The sequence below is a fragment of the Camelus ferus genome, chromosome 9, assembly GCF_009834535.1.
Source record: "Camelus ferus isolate YT-003-E chromosome 9, BCGSAC_Cfer_1.0, whole genome shotgun sequence".
Taxonomy (NCBI): Eukaryota; Metazoa; Chordata; class Mammalia; order Artiodactyla; family Camelidae; genus Camelus; species Camelus ferus.
In genome coordinates, this window is record NC_045704.1 from 70,687,205 (window position 1) to 70,694,496 (window position 7,292).

The window sequence follows — 7,292 nt, forward strand, 5'->3', positions numbered from 1 at the left end:
AAGCATTACCCAAAGCTGAAGGCACTACAAGAAAACAAACCTACAGGCCAATATCCTTGATGAAAATATATGTTAAAATCCCTAATAAAACACTAGCAAACAAGATTCAACAGCATTTTAAAAGGATCATGCACCCTGTCCAGTGAAATTTATCACAGGGATGCAAGGACATTTTCACATATGCAAGTCAATCAATGTGCTACACCACGGTAACAGAATGGAGGATAAAAAATGGTCATTTCAATAGATGCAGAAAAAAGCATTTGACAAAATTCAACACTATTTCATGACGAAAACATTCAACAAACTAGGAATAGAGGAAATTACCTCAACATAGTAAGAGCTATTTATGAAAAGCCTGTAGCTAATATCATACTCAACAGTGAAAAACTGAAAGTTTTTCCTCTGAGATCAGGAGCAAATCAAGGATGCTGACTCTCAACACTTCTATTCAACATAATATTGGAAGTCCCAGCTAGAGCAATTAGGCAAGAAAAGGAAATAATAACCATTCAAATCAGAGAAGAAATAAAATTATGTTTGTAAATGATATAACCCTAAAGATTCCCCACCAAAACCATTAGAACTAATAAATGAATTCAACAAAGTTGCAGGATGTAAAAGCAACATACAAAAATCAGTTGCATTTATATACCCTAACAACAAACTATCTTAAAAGGAAATTAAGCAAACAATCCATTTAAACAGCATCAAAAAGAGTAAAACATATAGGCATAAATTTAATCAAGGAGGAGAAAGATTTGTACAATAAAAACTGCAAAATATTCCTGAAAGAAATTAAAGAAGACACAAATAAGTGGAAAGAAACGTTCTCCCTTCTGTGTGGTACATGTTGGTACCTTATGTGTTGATTAACCCTGATCTTCAAATATACGTTTAGTGTGTGCAGCTCTGACCAGAGTCATCTACATGTTAATGGAATCACTTTGCAATTGTCAGTAAGCGAAAAAGCAGCCTCTGGACTGGAGGAAGCAGGCTGAGTGTGTGGCTTGATGCGGAACAGAGGCCCTAAAGAGGCACAGTGGGAAAAAGGGGTAAAGAAAGACTGGGAAACACAGAGTCTGGGGGGAGTATTGAATCTTAGGAAAAGAAAGAACTGATAAAGTTTACCTTGCCCGTCCAATGAAATGCCTGCAGAAAAGTAAAAGTTTCAGGACACTCTAGACCAAGGATTTGAAGATAAAACTAGCCAGCTTAGAGGTATCAGGGGTAGGTTATGAGATTTCCCTATTGCTGGCACCAACTCAGAAAGGGTCCTGAGCAGGGGAAGAAGCAGTGATGGGTATTACCTAACAGAGTAAAGAAAATCAGCCTTACTTAGTGATACTAACTCCAGTGATGCTGTCAACCTAAAATTTGTCTACTTCCATGTAGTTTATGCACAAAGAATCTTAATTCAGTTGCAAAGTCACTTCTACACACTATATAATTGTGCTGATTTTCAAAAGTCATTGGAAAGGAAAACTCAGGCCTTGTTCCTCAGATTTGAAGAGGCAAAGTGTTTTTCAGTCCCTTGAATGATGCTTTTAGAAGAGACCAGGAGCAGAGGTGGACACTCTCTGTTTAAAAAAAGGTGTTTTCAGACACTTGCCACCATTGTCTATCACACCATATTTGTCTCCATAATTTTTATCCTTTTCGACAGGAATTTTGTTGTTAACCACTGAACTGAGTGTGTCGGGAAGAGAGTATGAAGGTCAGCCTCTCCTATTGCCAAGTCTGACAGGTAGGAACACTGCGTGAGAAAGGTAACGCAAGTGAATTTATTTCTCCTCCTGTTCCTTGCCGAATCTCTGAACAAGCAAACAAAACTGGTTCTGACTTTTTCGCTGCTCTTTCCAAAGACCTCAGAATGAAAAACCTGCTGGCAGGCTCAGCACCAGTGAGGATGGCGGCGGCACGGATGACACAAACAGTGTCAAATATTGGCTTCTCAAAATTGGAGGGTCAGTCTGACTTGGGAAGGATACCATATAATCAAACCAAGTTTGTTGTCTACATTTGTGGCAAATTGAAATCTATTCATGAAAGAACTTTCTAGTTGCTAAAAAACAGAATCTCTGATAAGCAGTTGGATTTCTTAAGACATATGTGTGTTGTAGATACTGTCTGACTTCCCAGTTTCTCCTAAGAAAGGCTTTAGGGAAAACACAAATGCCATACTTGAAACTCTCCAGCTGAGCTTTATTCATCATTCTAGCTACCTGCGTGTTTCCAAAGTTCCAATTACAATGATTTATGATCTAAAGAGACAGCTTTTGCAGTTAGCAACTCTTTAAAAAGCATCAGTGATGCTGAGCAAACAGGTATCTTATTTGGCACATGGGTTTAATAACTCTGATGACATTTTTGGTAACACATCTATTGCTTCACAGAGAATTGATATGGAAGAAGCAGCATGTAGCACTCAATCGAAGAGCACAGTAATGGTGATAATTACTTTATTTGTGCCAGTGCCCTGCATCTCTGTAGAATGAACCACATTTTTAGTCATGAGAAAGAGATAGTGATGTCCTTGAAGAGGACATCTGAGTAACAGTTTCATTATCCAGCTTAAAGCATCTTGTCCTCCTCAAATATTTTCCCACACTATCTCATTTAATTCTCAAACCAACGTTTTAAGAGAGATGAGCAATAGTGACCTCTATTTTACAGGTAAGAATAATAATAGCAGCTTACGCCTGCAGAGTGCTTTCTAATCTATGGAGTGCGTCCACTGTCCTTCCCAAGGACATCGGAGGTAAGTAGTGCGTGTCTTATTTTTTCAGATTTGCTGGTGAAGGCATCAGAGCTTAAAAAGTTGCTCACACAAGTGTTTGTCCTTGTCACTGCTCCTACAGGTGTTCTAGCATCTCCTCTGGGAATTCTCTGAAGGATGACAGAAATACCCACAATAGCTTAGATAACTTCAAATGTATTTGGAATTCTTTACTTTAGCAAACATCATCAAAACTCCAAGAAGTGTCCCAGTAAATCCATGGCCAGATTGATTAACCATTCCAAGTGTGAATGCCAAATCTGTTGGATGTCAATCCTTAGGCAAAATGCCTCTTGATATACAGCTATTGCTTCTCCAATCTCAATGTTCCATAAATACATAAATAGTACAAGAAAACTCTGCCTTTCCAGCAATCTTCACATAAAGGCTTGTCAATATCGAGGTCCGAGATTGGCTTAGGATTAGAGTTTACGTATATTCAATCAAAAATACATAATCTTCGATCTGTTCACTCTAGGAGAGATGATATTTGCTTCCTACAGAAAGTTGTGGTCAGTCAGTTGCTGGTCAGGCCATAGATGCATGTTGTGAATTTGCAGAGCACGTGTTAACATCCTGCCCCACCAATCCGTCAGCCAGCAAGTCTTTGCTAAATTTCTACCATTTACCAGTTGCAGCGCCAAGCATATGAAAGATTTAAGTATGAATGAGACATGATCCTTGAACCGTTGAGAGGACCAGGAGAGCCCATATGTGAAAAATCACCTAGCATTCCATAAATACTTATTAAGCTCCTATTACACACAGGCCCGTGCTCTCACAGAATTTATAATCCCTAAATAAATAAAATGCTACCACTATTACTGGTAACTCTTGTTATGACCATACGATTATTCACTCATTTGTTTTTTTAATTGAAATACAGTCAGTTTACAATGTGTCAATTTCTGGTGTACAGCATAACTATTTCAGTCATTTATTGATAATAGTGATATTTATGACAATAATCTAATTTATACACTAATATTCAGATTAATACTCTCTTTCATCAGTAGTAACAGAAAAAAAGTAATCAGAACTAACTAGTTAATAACAACCCACAAGATTCAATTCAGTCCTTTCAAAGCACTACCCTAGGCCTTGAGACTGTATCTAATGGCATTTTTTTTAATTTCAAAAAGTGATATTTTGCTGTGGACCCTTGGATTAAATTCAGGCTTTTCATTGTTATTTTCAGAGTGTGTTGTGCTAGAGCTTGAGAATAGATTTCTTTAATCTTTTGGCTATTGTTTGGTTGCCAAAGGTTTTTTTCCCCCTGCCATGAGCATGTATGCGCTTTGTCAGACAGGAGGGTGAGGGCGCCGAGGGGAGACTGGCGGCCCGAGGAGCGGGCGCGCAGGTCGGACGCGGGCTGCAGCGCAGCCTGGGGCAGAAGACGTGCGCGAGCCTGGAAGCAGGCGGGAGGGCCAAGGCCGCGGGCAGAAGGGAGCAGGACGTAAGTGTGAGAGCAGCACGGAAAGGTGAGAAGCGGTGCCGCTGTATTTCCTCCGCGCGACAGCCAGGCCCGGATAAGCGAGGCGCTTTGGACCCACTAATGACCGTGCCGCTGGGACTGCTTTCCCTGGCGACCTTTGCTCACCTACACAGACCTGGGCTCCGAGTCAGCCAGGCCCGTGCGTGTGCGGTCAAAGCTGAGGCCCGCACGGTCTCTGCGTTTCTGGCTGAGTTGTTAAGAGACTGGGATCAGGGTCCGTGGGCAGGCTGTGGGGCAGGCGGGCACGGGGAAGGGGAAGGGGAAGGGAGAGAGGACCGTACTTCATCAGTCAGCAGGCATTTTGAGACCAGGCCGATGCACTTTTTGTACACTTCTAGGTCCCCCAAAGTATTGACAAGCCTCTTTCATTCTTGTCTTCACTCAGTGACGGGAAAAAAAAAAATAGGGACATTTCAGTCACACTTCACATCACACCAAAGCCGGAAAGCTAAGTCATTGCGCTTCCAAGAGACCAAAACCTTCTAATAACTCAGCTGTCACCTCCCCCCCTCTCCCCCCCCCTTTGGCCTTTGCAGCACGGAGACCCGGGCTCTCCCCTCCCCCACCCCCTTGCTGTCTCATGATTGACACCCAGCCAAGCCCCGCCCCCTGCACTTAAGCTCTCTGATCTTTGCTACGCCTGCCCTGCTCTCATTTATGTCTTTCCCACATGGATCTGCATTCTGAATATGCATTTGACCCAATCTGACCTTGTTTGACATTTATATGTCCTGAATTCCTTGTGACTTCTCTATCTTTACTACTAATAAATAACCACCTGTCCACAAAACACCCCCCCACCCCCCCACACCTCCCACAGCCCACATGCACACACTCACACATGCGCAGCCCAAGAGAAATCTCCAATTTTCAAATCCTGAGCTTGTGTTTATGCCATGAATGTCCTCTTTGCCATCTTGATCTGAATGTGACCCATTTGAAGAGCCGGCCAATTTTACAGCTCCGTTGAGTCACATTTTAAGCCTCATTACGGGGCCTAAAATGATTTGCATCGCCTCCTACTCTGAAATATAAGCTTTTTAAAAATAAAGTTCTGCTATAAATAGGACTGCTCTGAAATTACATGTGGCACATAATTAAGTGGTACACACTGAAGCACTCAGCTGTTTCATAATTCTCCAGGACCCGATGGAGCCGCACTGAAATTCAGAAAGCACACTGCCCTGACTCTGGGCATCATCAGCCCAGTGAGCGAGGCAGCCACAGCTTTAGTTCATCAGGATGTGGTATAAATAAGCAACGTTTGGAGCAGGGGACCCCACACCAAATGTGTTTTCTTTGTCCAACTCAGAAGCATCGAGACATCAGTACCTAGAATCCGGGCCGCCCCTCCTGGCGAGTCGGGCTCGACCTTTCCTCCCGCTGCCATTGCAGCCCGTGCATGTGCTGATCAGCATCAGACAAATTTACAGCTCACGCGGGAAGCGGAACTTCCCCCTGGGCAGCAGATCTACGGACACGCGCGTGGGGTTTTCGGTCCTTGGCAAGCCTGACGCGCAGGGCTAGAGGAGCAAGTAACAGATAGAAGGAAAAGATGTCTGATGTCTCTTACCTGCGACTGCACCTACCGCTCCCCTGGCCTCTGCAGAGTGCCAACCAGAGTCACCTTAGCAGATGGCTAGTGTGGTGCCATCAATATTTAAAGGGGGAAGGGGATGGTAGGAGGGAGCGTGGGAAGCTTGAGAAGTCATTTTCATTTCTGAAAGAGGCCACGGAGTATCTCCTTTCCTTCTCTAATGACAAACTGCTTCTGAGCCTTGGGACTGAATGGCAAGGCCTAAAACCAGCCTTCTCTGGGCGACAATCGGCAAGAACAGGAATGCGAAAAGGAAAAGGACGGGACAAAGAGTAAAGGGAAAAAAGATAAAAAGGAGAACAGAGTGAGAAGAAGGGGAGGCAGAGGAGATGGGCACATGGCAAGAAAGAGAATAAAGCAAGAGAAAGAACGAAGAGGATGATCAAATGGAAACGCAGAACAGAAAGAAAATGGAATTAACCTGAGCATGATCACATGCTTGTTCAGGAGTTTTGGGCGAAGATTTCCCTGCTTTTCTAAGCAAGAGAAGAGACAGCTATGAATGAGCATCTACCCCTGTGAACACTGCTGAGTGGGACAGCATCCTGGGAGGTGCTTTGACCTGCTTTGGCCAAGGAAAGAATTGTAGAAACATATCATCTAAGTGCTGAAAGTGTGAACAAAAAATATTGCAAACCATATCAGTAAACAAAGAATGCTGAAGTCATCAAGTCATCAGCGGCTGCCCCACCCCCAGTGAAGAGAAGCCTGCAGCCCGGCCTCTGCAGCCACTCACAGTGGTGCCCTCTGAGGGGGCTCAGAATAAGAAACGACAAGATACTGGCCCTGGATGGCTAGGTGCTTGTCAAAGGAATGAATTCAATGAGCCCAAATGTTTGCTCCCTCCCATACATAGAAAAGCGCTAAATTCTTTAACTTGAGATGCCTGGTTTTCTTTAGTTAACAAGTAATCTTCTAATGTTCCAACTACCTGGTCTTTGTTGTAAAATTCCTATACATCCTAGCTCCTCCCCTGCCCCTTTGGAGCAGTCCCTCAGAGCCATCTGAGAGGCTGTCATCCCGGGCTCTGAGTGGTTCGAGTCCTCACTAATGTCTGCCAAATAAAACATAACTCTCAACTTTCAGGCTGTACATTTATTTCAGTCTACAAAAGGGAATTTAGAGGTCATTTCATTCAATATTCTATTTAATGTAAGATTGCTGTACAATTTTTCAGATAAGCAGCTCTCTGTCTTCTTACATATCTCTTAAGGTGAGGCGGTCATTACCAGAAAAGTTGTTTGTGTCCATTTTAGATAATGCTCAGATTTAGAAAGTTCTTCTTTCTTTTGAATGAAAAATTGTATCCAAAAATTGGAAAACAAAATTAGTCGCCCCAAAGTGTGTCTCTTTGACATGAGAATTAACCTAGGCTGATTATCTTTAAGAAACAAAAGATTCAGGGAGTTTTTCTTGTTGCC

General features: G+C 42.9%; 1 protein-coding gene across 1 annotated transcript in view; it reads left to right on the forward strand.

The window, feature by feature from the left end:
* Positions 1-2,999, forward strand: part of LOC106730414 (atherin-like) — a 128,415-nt gene extending 125,416 nt beyond the window's left edge. Inside the window, exons 8-10 of the transcript XR_001366871.2 lie at positions 1,667-1,747; positions 2,677-2,761; positions 2,862-2,999. The gene's annotated coding sequence lies outside the window, so the exon portion shown is untranslated. The remainder of the gene's footprint in view (positions 1-1,666; positions 1,748-2,676; positions 2,762-2,861) is intronic.
* The last annotated feature ends 4,293 nt before the right edge of the window (positions 3,000-7,292 follow it).